General features: G+C 34.5%; 1 protein-coding gene across 1 annotated transcript in view; it reads right to left on the bottom strand.

Moving 5' to 3' along the window:
• Positions 1-11,895, bottom strand: part of LOC118193781 (uncharacterized) — a 106,214-nt gene extending 94,319 nt beyond the window's left edge. Inside the window, exon 1 of the mRNA XM_035364921.2 lies at positions 11,749-11,895. The gene's annotated coding sequence lies outside the window, so the exon portion shown is untranslated. The remainder of the gene's footprint in view (positions 1-11,748) is intronic.
• Positions 11,896-16,080: the final 4,185 nt, after the last annotated feature.

The following is a 16,080-nucleotide window of genomic DNA, read 5'->3' as shown; positions in this document are numbered from 1 at the left end:
GCATATGTATACATGTTTCAAAGTGATTGTACAACTAAATCTCTTGTATTTGAAAAACTGGACTCTTTAATGTCTGGTGGGAAGCCCAAGGATTCAGTTTAAAATTGAATTAAATAAGGCTATGTTTCTTGAACTTTTAACCATCAAGAACGCCTGCAAATAACAAAGAAGTTAATTGTTAAGAAAAGAGGTAGATATATAAAATAAAATAACATAATAATGGTCTGATAGTCTATAAGAACTATGCATAATAATCAATCTTAATAATTACCACCAAATGGTAAAATCGCTGAACACTGGTTGTTCGGTCCAGGGCTTGAATCCCAGCAAACGGACTGGCTGTATGGACGTTTTTGTAGTTTTCCCCTTGTGCAACGTGTATACGGTCCAGTTTCGCTTAGAAAGTCCATTATGAAGGCATCCCTCCCCTTAGGCAGAAGCCCTCGAGTACTTTGTCGTAATCAAATAAACCAATGATAAATAATTACGAATTAATGAATAATTTTAGATAAATATAATTAATTGTGGAAAAAGATGTTCAAAATTTTTCGAGACACAACGAAAATTTTCTGGAACCTCTCACTTTGGGAATCATTGATGCAAGGAAAGATTTTACACTGCATGACGTGATATATTTTAATACAAATATACGAAATTCAAAGTTTTATATGTTTCCTTTCCATGCAGAATTTTAACCGCTTGTTGAGTTTAGAAGCTATTTTTCAGTGCAAGAAAAAACAAAATCCCTTAGGAAATTATGTCACTAGAAAATCTCACACCGGAAAATATTTCTCTCCCGCCATTCTTGTTTCTGTCGAAACGAGGGGAAATTGTCACTATGGCATTTCGTCAGGAAATCTTGCCAAACAGGGAGAGAAATATTACTAACTAGTCCTTACCACAACTAAAATTTCAATTACGTATGCCGCGCATCAGTCTTGATGGCAAAATGATGAGTCAACTACGATGCATTTTTTTCTGTAATGTAGCATTAAGTTTTGTGTGAAAAATATATATATATATATATATATATATATATTATTTTGCACGGATATTTTCAGAGATGAATTTACAACTTTCTAATGAATATTTCCTAGCAATTATTTTCCATCTCAATATGACAGATACTATGCGCTGTATCTGGTACTGCCCTTCCCAGATGGTATAGTGATTAAGGGAGCCTATTGCGGTACCGAAGGCCCCGGGTTCGAATACCGGAGAAAGCATAGATGTAATTGTCAATCCCTTCATAAGCCATTTCCCTTAGAAAGTCCTCCACGAAGGCATCCCTGCCCTTAGGCAGATAGCCCTAGTATGAGGCCCTTAGGCAGATACCCTCATATGAAGGGATTGTGTGTGTGTGTGTATTTGCCATAATTAAATACACACACACACACACACAATCCCTTCATAAGAGGCAACAGTGGTCCACCTAATTAGGCTCTTCCGTAATAAAGTGTTCTCCAGTTCCAGCCTTAGTAGTGGCAAAGCCTAACGCTCAACTATATCATACAAGGCCGCGCAGGAAATGTCATGCCCTTTGTTTTGCTTATTAAAAATTTATTATCGTCGAAATGTTACAAAAAGTTGTAGATTGAGCATGGAAAGTGAGTTTGGTGCTGAATGTGTTCAATGTGTCCACCATTTTGTTTCATAATTTTTTGCAAGAGAATATTTCCATTTGTTACTGTCCTCCAGTACGTATCTTCTGGAATTACACGACACAACAGCACGATAAGAAACTTATGTTGCGCTACATTTATAGGCTTCCTCGAAGATACTTTATTTTTAAAAAAATTCTGTGAAAAAAAAATCGCATGGATTAATTATCCGGGCTATGTCTCTCACTTTTATAACGTTCTTATACAACTTAATAACAACTATATCTCACCTTTATAACGTTCAGGCTTCCGATGTGACGTTATTTGTACATCAGAAAATCTAGAAAAACATTTGCAATGTGTGAGCAGCTTCCATCTCTCATGAACTATTGACTATGTAAAAGTAGATTTGCTGTCATTTTTCAGGTGTGTGGATGCCTAATGAGCGTCGTCGATTCTTCTCCAGCACAGAATCAGTGGCTTCCAATGGCACAACTGTGATTGATCTGTTTGCAAGGAGCCCCACCTGCGCCAAAATATGCACGAAAAGTTTTTGTGTCCTCCACAAACTTTTCGTTTCTTCAGAAAACACTACAACTTTCACCTTTTGTTGAACATTCGACCACCATTACCCGCCATATTGCAAATTGCTATTTTGCGTCAAATCAGAATCTGATACTAACTTAGCACTCGAATACGTGTTTTTAGCAATTAACAAATAGAATTAAAAATTTTATGGGATAAAAGATTGGTATGAGATTTCGTGTGCCACCTTGAACTGTGTTTCCGTGAATCACTTCTCGAAAGAGATTATCGAATAGAAATCTTATAATTTATTTAACTCAGTGCAAGGTAAATATGGAAAATATGTGTGTTGCTGGTTACAAAAAAAGCTTGCAAATACTATCTGCTGAAAAAGAGAAAGAGTTTCTAAATGAAAATAGACAAATCGATTGCCAAAGTTACAGAAAGTCATCCACGAAGGTTTCCCTCTTCTTAGCCCTTGTGCTTTTGCCGTATTCAGATGAGCTAGAGGGAAGCGAAACAGCAAATATGCTTGTAGGGTTTATATTTATTTTAACTAACATTTATTTTAAGCTATCTTTCCTGTCAAGCCTCACTTTCCTCTGGAATTGCCAATGCCAGAGTATGTAAATTTTAGTAGAACGTGCAAAGTATTCAAATTTTTAGCAGAAGTATTTTGAGTTAAATAGAAGGGAAACGAGTTCGTAAGTGTGCTTTCTTGATTCACGAGCGTGAAGGTTGCTAGGTAGAAATTTCAGAACCGCGCGTTTCGGCCTGTGTGCTTGCTTCGGCAGTTAGTTGAATCTTTCAACTTTTTATTCAGAAAGTTTGCTGAAATCTCAGCTGTATCTTAGAACGCGGTTAGGTTAGTCACGTTTAGAGAGCCTCGTAGGTAGTGACTTGTTATTATTCATTTTTAGTTGTACTTTCTTATTTTTATTTAACCGCCGGGTCGGCGTAGTTTGTGAGCGTCAAGTGAACGCATCTGTAACTTCTAAAGTGGAATAAAAAGGTAGTTAAACCCTTCTTAAGATTTTGTGTACTTAAGAGTTTGTGTCCAGTTAATAGCAGTCACTACTATTGTTGCGGGCAAGTTGTGGCCACGCAACACCACATGCTCACCAAGGAAGCAGCTAGCAATGTTAAAGCAGCAGAATTTAACATTTAATCGCCATCATCACATCTGAAGCGAGCACTGCTGGGCAAGGCGATCCATAAAGGGCAACTGGAGTGGAATGACACAGGAAGAGTGATATAAACAAGACGACACAGGACGATGAACTCATGGCTTCATACCGAAAGTTTCAAACTTGTAACTAACCAATTACGTATATTACTGTCCATGTCCGTTTGTAACGTAACCCTATCATTTTAATATCTCGGGCATAGATGTCTGCTTCTGCGGAAACGAAGGCTACCCTAACCGCTGCGCTTTGCACTGCCTGCTAACGGTGGTGCAAATTCATTTGTGTTTTCCTACTACTAACAGCGTTGATGCATATAAGTGAATTATAACCACCAACCGAACAGCGATAAAAAAAATCTACGGAATGATAAAATTCATACCAGTAATGGGACAAGATATTTGTCGACGGCACTAGGCTCAAAACGCTAGCAAATCAGGGACATTCACTGAGCTACTCTTCTTTCCGTCAAGCGAACGAGTAATATCACAAAAGTTACGCTTGGTGTTAACAAGAATTACACTTTTGAAATTATGGAGCTTATTTCCAACCTAATATAAGTTTTATTTTATTTTAGGTTTAGTTTGTTTTTAGTTTAATATAAATTTGGGTTTGATTAGTATTATGTTATATATTATGCTCTAAAACTACATGTTTAGTTAGAAAACAAACTTAATTCTGTAAGATTAAACTTTCTATTATGTATGCAAACAAAATCATCTGTAATGTGTCATTTACGTATTTCAACTCATTTGGCCATGTCAAAATTATTTTGGATGCAATAAACACCTGATGGAGGATGAAGAATTCTCCTACTAACCTCTGGTAGCCGCCAGGAGTCTCCGCTCTCCGTCGTCTGTCACCTGTCACCTGCCGCATTCAAATTACTTAACCTAACCAAAATATACAAATATTACCTGTTAAATCAAATTACATACAAATCTTACTTGGCAATTTACGTCTTCAGATGTTACCTGTTACTTTCAAAGACTACTTACCCAGACTATAATATGCCATTTCTAAATTAAATGGATTAATAATGTTCTAAATTAAGTGGATCGAATGGGGAAAGAATACTTTATATTATTATGGACATTTAAAGCCATTTGTTATTGATAATTGATCTAAATAAATCTTTATTAATCTAAAAAGAATCATGCAGTCATCGAAGTTTATAAGTATAGAAGCTTGAATGATACTTAACAATAATTTTAGGTACACAACATAAGGCTATCATATATCATTATAACAACATAAGGTTATAAGCACTACATACAGATGTTCACATACATACAGCTATAGGACCGGTGGCGCGGTGGCCAGCGCGTCGCGTAGCAGCACCACAGGTCCGGGGTTCGATCCCCGGCCTGGGCAATGTTGACACAGCCTTTCATCTCTTGAGTAGGTCGATAAAATGAGTACCAAGTTCGCTTGGGGACCAAACACCGGGCGTCCTGCGACAAGCTGACCAATGGTCTAGGACATATGCTGACGCATCCCGGGCCCAAGGTAAAAAAATCTGATGTGTACACCACTTGTACGGAATATTAAATTATACGCATTTTTTCTTGCATTTCATTTAAACTTATTGGATTGAATTAAATCTACTTCGACGACAGCGCATAAACCACAATAGAATAAATGCATCCTTTAAAATTCACTCTAGTACTTGTTTACCATAGCGACACTCTGGCGCTAGGTTCACTTAACAGTATTATATTTCGTTCATATTATAACTCATAATGCACAAAATTTATATCATTTAAAGAAGTATCTAATCTTTGCCACATGTTCTATTCAAATACTATAATAAAGCTAGAACGATGTATAAAAGAAATTAAGCAAATAAAACAAAAAAGAAACAGTTTTTCACAGACGATTGAGTATTTCTCATTCAATTAATTCAGTTCTCACTTCTCGAGAAGGCAAAAATACATAAAAATTCAAAATATTTATAATAAAAATTACGAAGTAAATCTTAAACACTTATTTCCTCGAAAAAATTCCAGAAAGGATTAAGCATGATTTAACTGGCAATAATAAATGAAGGCGTTATCTTTGTTGTTGCGAAGCTAAGTTTCTCTAGATTGGCAACAAATCCACTAGTCTGCTGTTTCAAATGTAAACAATCAATGGACGCCATAAAGAAAAGGCTTAGTGGCACTTAAACAACTTTAAAATTGTTGATAATTCAAAAAATATTGCATACAGATTTACTAATAAAAACCTTAACCGGGAGATAAGAACAACATAATTTAATTATTTTTAAAGCAAAAAGGGAACAATTTACAAACATATAAAAATAAAGAAACTGAGATCACTGAGCCGAGTAAGAGAGTTTATATATATATATATAAACATTTGGTGCGGCCGATTGCAACCAAAATACGAGGTGCACATATACATGTTATAGCAATCCTATCTATAAAACATTTCAACATTCTGAGGATACTGACTTTTGAGTTATGCGAGATACGTACGCGCAGAGGGCATGAAAAATTCTCTTCAGAATTTATTTTAAATCAGTTTTATAATTTTTTTTGGAGGAAACGAGTCTTTTATTCTGTCCTTACGTACAGATATCACGAAAAAACGTCGTTAAATTGCATTCGATAGCGGTCAAAATGGATATTTTCGTTGAAATATGCTACCTGAAACTTTTCGCGATTACAATACTTCCTTTTTACTTCGCACAAGGAAGTAAAGAGCAGATTTCGGGGCACTGCAGACCGTGGCTTACTAGGGCTGATGCTTCACTGAGTTTAGTTTAGTTTACAGATGTTCATAATCCTTATTTTAAAACAGTATATGAACTATTGCATTCGTATTTTCTAGATGTTTTATTTTATTTTATTACAGCCTGTCTCATCAGATAAATTTATTGCAGTATGATAATAATTAATAAAATAAAAATAACTAACACAAAATTGTTAAATATTTGCATAAGTCGCCTGTAGTAACGGCAACCGCCGGCAATAAAAGGAGGTGCTTTCCTTAGTGGCACCGCAGTTCCTTTTAGTTCGAGCCAGAAATAGACCTGCCCGGGGAGAAGCCAGGGGATGAGAGATTCCGGTTTCCGCCCTGTTCCGGTTCCCGTCTTGTTGCGGATCCAGTCCTGTTCCGGTTCCCGTCTTGTTCCAGTCCCGTTCCGGTCCTGATCCAGTCCTATTCCAGTTCCAGCCTGGCCGTTTAAGTCCAAAACACGTAGCAGCGGATGTCTGAATTTAGCGAAATGGAGATATACGCCGAAAGGGCTAGATGGATTCTGTCTTTTAAAGGAAAGTGTTCTTCACCGTGCCGGCATAGCTGTTACTTTAAAGCACTTTGAAGTTTTTCCACCCAAGATGTTAAGTTTTTGTTTGTGATGTTAAGTTTTCATCAGTGTTGAAGTTCCAGTTAAATAAACCTTTAAGTTTTAGACAAGGTTTTTGTGTTCTTCAGAAAATTTTAGATTCGAAGTCGGATACAGCACATAGGATTATTATCGGAAAAATCAACAAAATAAAGTTGCAGATTGAAGTCTGTCATCAGGTACAAAGGTAGAAAGGGTACAAGTTCATTCAATTCTATCCTCTTGGGACCCTTGGTACCCAGTTGGGGACTTCAGTACATTAGCATTTACTCCAATAATAAACGTTTGTTTGATTTAAATCCCAGAGTACCCAATTGGGAAAAAACTGATCTTTATTGTCTGCTAAAAGAGCGCAGCTTCATACTGCTGTCAAACTATTTTATACAGCTTTGAAATCGAGAAATGAGAGAAAATGGCGTCTCGACCGACTAAAGGTAAGTTGATTTATTTTTTTAATATTAATGATTATAATTATTAAGTTTTTACTCATTTTTTTCAACTAAGAAGTCTATAAGCTTTATTCTACATGCATTTTTGTAAAATTACTTAGTTGTTGTTTTCAATTTTTTTCACTTAGAAAAGAAAGTACCCGTTTGGGTACCTTGGAATCAGAGAATACCGATGATGCTAAATGTTGTTTTCATTTTTTTTCAGTAAAATATTTGACAGATGAAGAAATGAAAGTGTTGCTTGAACAAAATGATGGGGGAACTTTCTGATATTGATTATCCAGACTTCGAAAATATTCCAGAAAGTGATACTGATTCGGAACATCTGGAAAATGAAGGCATTCTGACATCTGAAGAAAATGAATGTCTTCTTTTGTCAAGTGCATTTGGTATCAAACCTGAAAGCAGCTGTAAGAGGTGGGCAAAAGAACAAAGACAGCGAGTAGATGTCAGACAACCTGTTATTGTAAGGGTATATAACACTTACATGGGAGGTGTTGATATGATGGACAAACAAACAAGATTTGGGCATTCCCTGCTCCGTGCACTCGCACTCTATAGGCAAAGAATCTCTAAGTAGTCCCTGTAGCAAAGAATCTCCTTAGAGATTCTTTGCTACAGGTGCACTCTCCCTTTGGGCACTTCGTGAAGGTTCAACCTCCACTATTACCCTTCCAAGGGAGCAGCACACCACCTGGATAGGACACCAGGAAGCACTGGTCATCAATTGCTCCTGCCAATCGTATGGGCGACCCCGTTGCAGAGGGCAGTTGTCCAGCAAACCGTGGGTAAAATCCCCCGGCTACGGATCCAACCGCTCAGGACATGCCATACCCCGAGGCCGACCAATTAGTGACCATTCCCGGGCCTTTAGAACCGCCAAGTTCATAAATTTTATACCCACGTGGCCGAGACTGCCTAGGTACAGATCTTACCCAGTAGTTTCGCAGAATTCTCTATGTCGATCCCGCGGGGGATATGATGGACAAACTAATCTCATATTACCGGATATCCATACGAAAAAAAATGGACAATGCGTGACTTTGCCTGTTTTTTGAATATGGCAACTTGCAATGCCTGGATTATGTATATTCGTCATTGTGAGCAATGTGAAATTCCTCCAAAATAACAAATAACTGTTTACCAAAACTATATACATTGATGTAACTCTTTACATCATTATAGTGACATTATATGCATATAGTTCCAAGATACCCATTTGGGTAACACTTAATTAACATAAATAAAATTTTCAAAATATACTTTTTGTGTTTTTTTTTTTTTTTTTCTTTTTAATAGTTCCATTTTAAGTACACACAAAAAAAAATTAGATAAAAATATCGAGGAATTACTTCTTGGGTCTCAAGAGGCTAAAGAAAGAAAAAAAGCGATTTTAAAATTAGAATGAGATCATTAGAACAACTGCCTTTGTAGCAAAGCACGTGAACAAAATTGCTGTTTGGTTTTGTTCTTTATCTACATTTGGAGAAATTTCTTGTAGAAGTTCTAAGGAGACATTTTTTTCCACTTTTGCTAAATGGGCAGTGAAATGTATTCAGATGGTATTTTATCCGGTGAGCTCTATGTGCAGACGAAAGGAAACCCAGATTATAGAAGCTGTATAAGACGATAGTAGTATCATGGCCAACCATCCTGTCCTACATCCATGTCCTGTCGTAAGTGCCCTTGTCGGCTAAATGTTCTGTCGGCTAAATGTCCTGTTGGCTAAATGTCCGTGTCGAATAAATAACCTGTCAGCTAAATGTCCGTGTCGCATATATAACCTGTCAGCTAAATGTCCGTATCAGCTAAGTGTCTTGTCGGCTAAGTGTCACGGACCCGTATGCACTAAACGTAGAAAAACAACATTGTCTGTAAACATAGTTGAAACTTAAGTGCAGTTTTTGGAGAGACTTTTAACTGCTTTGATGCAAATGGCTTCTTAAAAACTACAGTAATTCTAACATATAGGCAAAGTAATGTTTCATTTATCAGCATTTTCTCAATTATTGCGAATTTCAATAATGCAAATTAATTACACGTAAGTACATAAAATAGAATAAAGAACTATGCAATCTCGAGTTTGCATAGGTCGGAACATTACTGTATAGCAAATTTCATACACGTGATATGACTTATCCGTGATTTTTTTTTAAACAAAGAAATATGCCAATAATAACAGTAGCGTATGTTGAATGGACTAGAGGGGCTAGGCTAATCTTGTGTAATAATTTCAATTTTAAGTAATATTTTCAATTAAAGTTTTACCTAGCATTAATAGGAACATTATTTTACATGTTTTGAGAACGAGCACCCTTTAAGTGAAATTGGACTTTCACGCATTTCGGAAGCTCTCGATTTGCTTCGACTCTACGTGAAAAATGGATCAGCCAGTTGTCACGCATTCCCATAATCACTTTAGACATGATATTAATTACTAACGGTAGGGCATAAGAAATTTTAAATTCCGCATGGTTTTTATAACCGAAATTAATTTAACTTTTAATGCTATATTTTAGGTGGTTTACGGGTACATGAGAGTTCTCTTGAGATATACGAAATAATTCGAAGTAAAATATACTAGAGCAGTAATTCCAAATACAGACTATGACAAGGAAGTGTTAAAAACAACGAGTCCCCGCACAAGAAATCATTACGGAGCATGCGTAAACAAATGAAGGCTTTTTATGACATGTTAAACAGCTGCCAATATCACAATCTTATGCTCTTAGTTGCTAGTTTACAATATCCTTTGGGATATTATATTTTCAAAAAATGTAAGAAATAATCATAAAAAAATAGATCTACCCATATATTCTGATTTATACATAAATGAAATTTTGTAGCCATAATTGCAAAATAGAATATTATACAGTTTCGTAATGGTTATAATTTATTATGGTACATAAATACTACAGTAATATTGTATAAGAAAGGTAATAACTAATATGTATAGCTATACTGTGTGTGACACAGTATTCAAAGAATAGAAATGAAACTCAAAGGAATAGCTCCGAGGAAGCGAAAAGAACAAAAAATCAAGAGCCAGATCCGTGGCTAGAGCAGGAGCCGTGCAAGAGCATATAATCGAGACTCCGCCGGAGCCAGATCCGCGGCAAGAACAGGAGCGATGAAAGAGCGAAGAGTCACGACTCCGAAGGAGCCAGGTCTGCGACTAGGGCCGTAACGCTAATAGCTGGGAATCCGAGGAACTAGCTCCTATAATCTACGCACTGCCAGATGGAAAAAATAAACTCCACCCATTTGCAAGCAGAGGTTGTCAGTTTTGCTGAGATGCGTGGTTTATTTAATATTTTGTTTTTTAAATACTAGATGGAACAGAAGCAAACCAAAAGCGCACATACTATATACATACATAACACACATAAAAATAAGTCCGAGAAGTTTCCGATAAATAATAAAGGAAAGAATGCTAATGTTTTCACTAAGAGGAATCAAATTTTTAGCATGATTCCCAACAACGGCTCTCGGTGAACTGTTAAAGAATTGCCGTTCCGTTTTCGGCAGAGCGCTGATCATTCGTTCAATGAAGAGAATCGGTTCCTTAAATCGGTTCCGGAGCGGATCGTCCAGCTCTAATTATTATAAATCTGAAGTTTCTAAATCGTGTGCTGAAAAAAACTAGAGGTTAAGTACGTAAGGTGTAGAATACGGAATTTATTTTTATGATATCCATCAAATTAAAAATTTATTTATTATTACTCTTACCTGATTTTCACAAGTTTATCAGAATATAACATGTGTAATTAGACTCATTAATCTTCGCAACGACTTAAAATATACTTAATAAATACTAAAATATAATACTTAACTTAAAATATACTAAATATATACTACCTCATCATGCTGCTTAAAATACAATGAACCGTATCATCACAATCAGCTTCCTAAAGCAAGCTCTTGTGAAACGGACTAGCATCCTGAGAATATAAATAAGCATTGATAATGAATGATATTTACGCCTCTACGGTGACCACCTACAATGAAGACCAAAATCATCTACAAAAGTGGATGATCATTTTGGAGAGGATTATAATTTTTCTTTATAGCTAATCCCATGTAGTGAAAACCACTGCAAGCCACTGACATGTAAAGACCTTGTAGAGTTTATTGTTCTTTGCAATCATGCAATCTCTTGGCAGACGTTAAGCAATTATCGCTAAAATTAATAACTGAAACTTGCGATGGGTGCAAAAGACCCCTTATTTAAAAATAAATAAGAACAGAAGGTACACTTTGTGCTTACAACTCAGCCAACCACATGCGGGGAAGTAAAGTAAAATACAGTAAGGTCAAACGAGAATTTTAAATTCAAATGAACTAGTAACGGAAAGCTGTGCACATAAATTAACGTGAAGTTGGCTCAAAATTTCACAGGCGTGGATATCGGCTATCGGCAATTAATACTGCAAGACTGTAAATCTTATATATCTAGAAATTTTATAACGAGGCCTCGAGCGTCAGAATACACTTTGCCTTACAAACTAAAAAACTCGCCTTTACTCTCGAATTAAATTTGCATTCTGGAGGAAAAACGGAAGGTAGAAGTAACAGTAAGGAACCAAAACATAAAATAACCGGGTAACATAAATTAACCTGATAACTTAATTACCTACCTTCGTAATATTTTAAATGAAATGTAACTGACAGTTTAAAAATGTCTTGCATTTTGAACATATCATATATTTCAATTCATTACAAAAAGATTACGGTAAAAATAATAATGATACTAAGTTTATCAATGCCAGATGAACAATCCCGTCCTTTTCTCCGTAATCAACACCAACTATCCCTCAACCGCCCAGGGTGTACTTGAATTAAGTTCTGCATATGAACTCTAGACACCCCGAAGAGACGAAGTCTGTACCAAAGAGGAGAAGCAAAAAGGGGAAGAAGGAGATGTTGACAAAAGCGCAATGTCGACTCAACGTCGTTTCTTCGCCTTCCGTCTGTCACAGCCCTGGCAGACGAACAACAGGGGGTCTTTGTTCGGATTTGCTGTAGTGTGTTGGAGAGATTCCATTTCGAAAAACATTCGCAACGAATGTTTGTTTTTTTAATTCTCCAGGAAGAGAAGGAAAGACCGAGGGGTGGGTGGAGGATAGACCGTCCGCAACGGAATTCTCACCTTACCTGGACGAATTCAGATAAGAAGGAAAAGTGCAAATGATATTATATCGCATCGTCTCTTCTTTTTTTTTCCTCCTCCTCTTTTTCTATCTTCTCTTCAAGGTGAGTAAAGTATCAACAACTGTATCAAAGCTGTCCTTTTAACTCATCAGAGTGCTAAGATATTTTTCAAGAAAATGAGCTGTTCTATGCATAACTCTACTGAAATTTTGTTTTGACTAAGTGCATTTCAAGTATGTGTTATGATTAATATCAACTGTCAAGAAATTTTATGAGCTGTTGCCAGATTTGCATCAATATTAATATAGCTAGAGAAATAATATAGCTACTCAGATAGGGATTTCCAACCGTTTTCTTGCATCAAACCCTTTTAAAAGAATAATGTTCTTCATCGACCCCCGTACATTTTTCTCTATAACATGCAGCATAAAACACAATCATAATAGAAATAGTTGCACACAAATAATATAAAAGTAAAAACTAGACTAAAAATAGGAAAAAAAAAGTTTTATTAGATTCATGTTTTATTATTTATTTATTTTGTATTATTATTATTTGAAATTTTAGAAACGTAAACATGTTTTCAGGGGGGGGGAAGTCACATCATCTAATTGCATAATTAGAGTCGATTTTAATTAACGTGATGACCAAATTCGATTTTGATGACTGCTCATTGATATATTACGACAATATTTGGCGTAAAATTAATTGTTAAACCACTTCGTTCAAAAATATTGAAACTGATATTGTTTTCCGTAATAAGTTATTGATTTGATTTAAAGCCTGTTTCTACTAGGTAAGAAAAGGGAAAAGTCAATAATGTTATTCAGTAACAAATTTTATTTTGGAATAATCTCGGAGGGGCGGATTAAATTCCAAAATTTAGCGTGCACATGCGTTTTGAACAAGCCTTATGTTAACATCTCCCTACAATGCAATCAGCTCTTCTAGAATCATAATACTAAGATCAAGTGTACATCACATTTTAGGTGTTCTGTGAGTCGCATATTGAAATTTTCAACGTCTTGGAAGGGAACATTAAAATTTTCTTTTAAAATTTGCTAGCGGCTTCTATACAACACTAAAAATTCTCCGAAGTTTTTCGTTCTTTGCAATTTTTAGGGAAGGGCGGTTTCTTTTCCTATGTTTTACTTCTTCCAAATTGAATTTTTGCATAAAAAATTGCGCCTTTCTTCCCTTATATTTATTTTACTGCGTGATATAGCTTTTTCTTTCTTACTGCGTGATATAGCTTTATACCAACAAACAATTATCAGGTTTACAATGTTAGTAATTATTTTATTTATTTATTTACTTGTTGTAATCAATAAGTTCTTCATTATGCTGATCAATTTCCCGAGTATAATTGCCTATCGATCTCGAGTCGACCCTTGATCATTACTGAAGCCCTTTGAAGTTTCGTTAGCTCTAAAGGGGTCATTACCGACCCCAATCGCAACTTCTGCTCTAGACCATGATTTGAAACTAATTTAATTATTTATCCTTCCAGTTTAGGAAAGAGGATATGTTGAAAAAATTAATTAATTAATTAAAAAAGTAACAATAATAATAATAAATACAATCTAAAAAATTCACTTTATAGTTTAACCCCTCGTCCTATTAAAAGTTTAAATAAATTGGAGGAAATTAAAAATAAATCATGAAACCTTTTATTTAAAATTAGTTGCTTAAAATACCATATCTATAAGATATCAAACACGAACGGTATTTCACGGTAGATTTATGCCACATAGAGACTTATGCACTTACTTATAAAGAAAAGACTTGCACCTGTTTGCAAAGAAAAGCCATTCCTGAACACTTTTTTACAGGATCGCTTGAGCACACTTCAGTTTTGTACCAAATATTTCGCGTAAATAGACAAGAAATCTACGATTTGAAAACAAAAAACACCTTGAAAGAAAATTAAAGAAAGGATTAAAACACATAACGTGATAATAGTTTCAAAGAACGTATAATTTGTAATAAACTGCAAAGAGTTTATTTTAGAAAAATAAACGTACAAGACATTTTATAAACATTAACTTTTTATAAACATTTAACTTTTTATAAACATTTAACTTTTTATAAACATTTAAACTTACTTCAGTGAAAAGTAGCGAATGACACGGAGCCATCTTACAGTACATATAAGTATCATAAATAATATTTCTGTACACAAAAACATTTGAGTACATGAAAACATATTTCTGTACACAAAAACATGAGATACCTTATTGTGTCTGAAAAATTTAAATTTTCAAATATTTCTTTTAAATCTCTAGGAGACCGCGACAGCAATTTAAGGAACCCTGTTATAGATTTTTAAAGCATTTTAAGAAACATGTTCTAAATTTTCCTAAGTAGTTTAAGAAACCCTGCTCTAGATTTTCATGCTTGAGATCTTCTCAGTCTCTGCAACAGCGAATGCAGTGTAAAAGAGAGGTATCTACTGAAGTGTGCCTTCGGCAATGGTGTGCAATAAGTATAAGAAACAATGGACACTATATAATTCTATAGTACAGTTGAAAAACTATAAACCAGAACTGACTAATTTGCATGATATTTGAAACATGTTTGAAATTCAGAGCATTTAAGTGCTGCAGTTAGATATTTATACCATTTTTAAAAGAGGTCAAATAATTCTAAGTAAGAAGAAGACTTTTAAGTAAATAAATTAAAAAAGAATTGGCAGGTTTTGAGCCTACGATGTACGTCGTTGTTTGCGCATTTATTAAAAATAAATTATCTAATTATTTTTATAAATAAGTAAATTATTATTTTTACTCCGTATCATAAAATTAAGAACTAAAAATTTTTCTGCAATGTGCGTAACTCTCCCCCCTCTCTTCTGTTTATACTTCAATTTATGTCCCGAAAAAATAGAATCCGTAGATATAATTATGGCTGGAAAAGTTGGAGGACGAGTATAATGCAATAAAAGTAACAGTTCCTTCACGCCTCTTTGAGCATAGCGGTTTCTCCGAGTTTTCCTTTCAACAAAGCATAAGATCTTAAGCTCATCTTTTAAATTTAAACTGATTAAGAGATTTAACGGTTTAAAAATAATAACTGTACTACTTACTAATTTATTTATTTATTTATTTATTTAAATTTGAATCTGATTGATATAAAGTAAATGTGCTTTATTTGTAATGTATCCAACTAATAACTTTTATAAGCAGTTAAAGTTTTATTTTAATTAATAAAAGACGAATGCTGCAACTTCGCGACGCAAAGGATCTTTAATTTATCCTTGATACGCTCTCTCTCATACCAGATTCTCAGAACGCTGCCATTTGGCAAAACTTAATATTTTTAATATATTTTTCAAATTTAATAAATTTGTTTTGAATAAAAAAAAATTGGTGATTTAAAAGCAATAAACACATTGCTTAGTAAATTAAATCTTTATTTTACTTATTTAATAATATATCGAATTTATATAAATTAAAATACTACATTTAATTTAATTTAATACATTTAATTTATAATATAACTTTTTTGTAATTAATGAGAGACGTTTCTAATGCCATGTATTACTTAAATGATACAGAATCATGTTTTTTATTTTATTATTTTTATTTTTAGTATTCAATGTTTTCTACATTTATTTAATTTCTTCAAAATTTTGATGCGAAACTCTTCGTTAAATTCTTTGACTGTAATCTAAAACTCTCGAAATGCAGTTTACTTTCCTCCCCCACCTCCTGTAGAAAAACAAACTTTTTCTTTCTGTTAATGAAATATTTTAATAGGAATAAATTTAAATAGGAAGAAGATAGATTTGTTCTCTACACTGATGTGAATCTTCTTTA

Source organism: Stegodyphus dumicola, chromosome 7, assembly GCF_044657685.1.
Source record: "Stegodyphus dumicola isolate Sdum_Otavi_A_Nest chromosome 7, ASM4465768v1".
Taxonomy (NCBI): domain Eukaryota; kingdom Metazoa; phylum Arthropoda; class Arachnida; order Araneae; family Eresidae; genus Stegodyphus; species Stegodyphus dumicola.
Note: the sequence above shows the minus strand (reverse complement) of the source record. Positions and strands in the feature narration are given on the sequence as shown.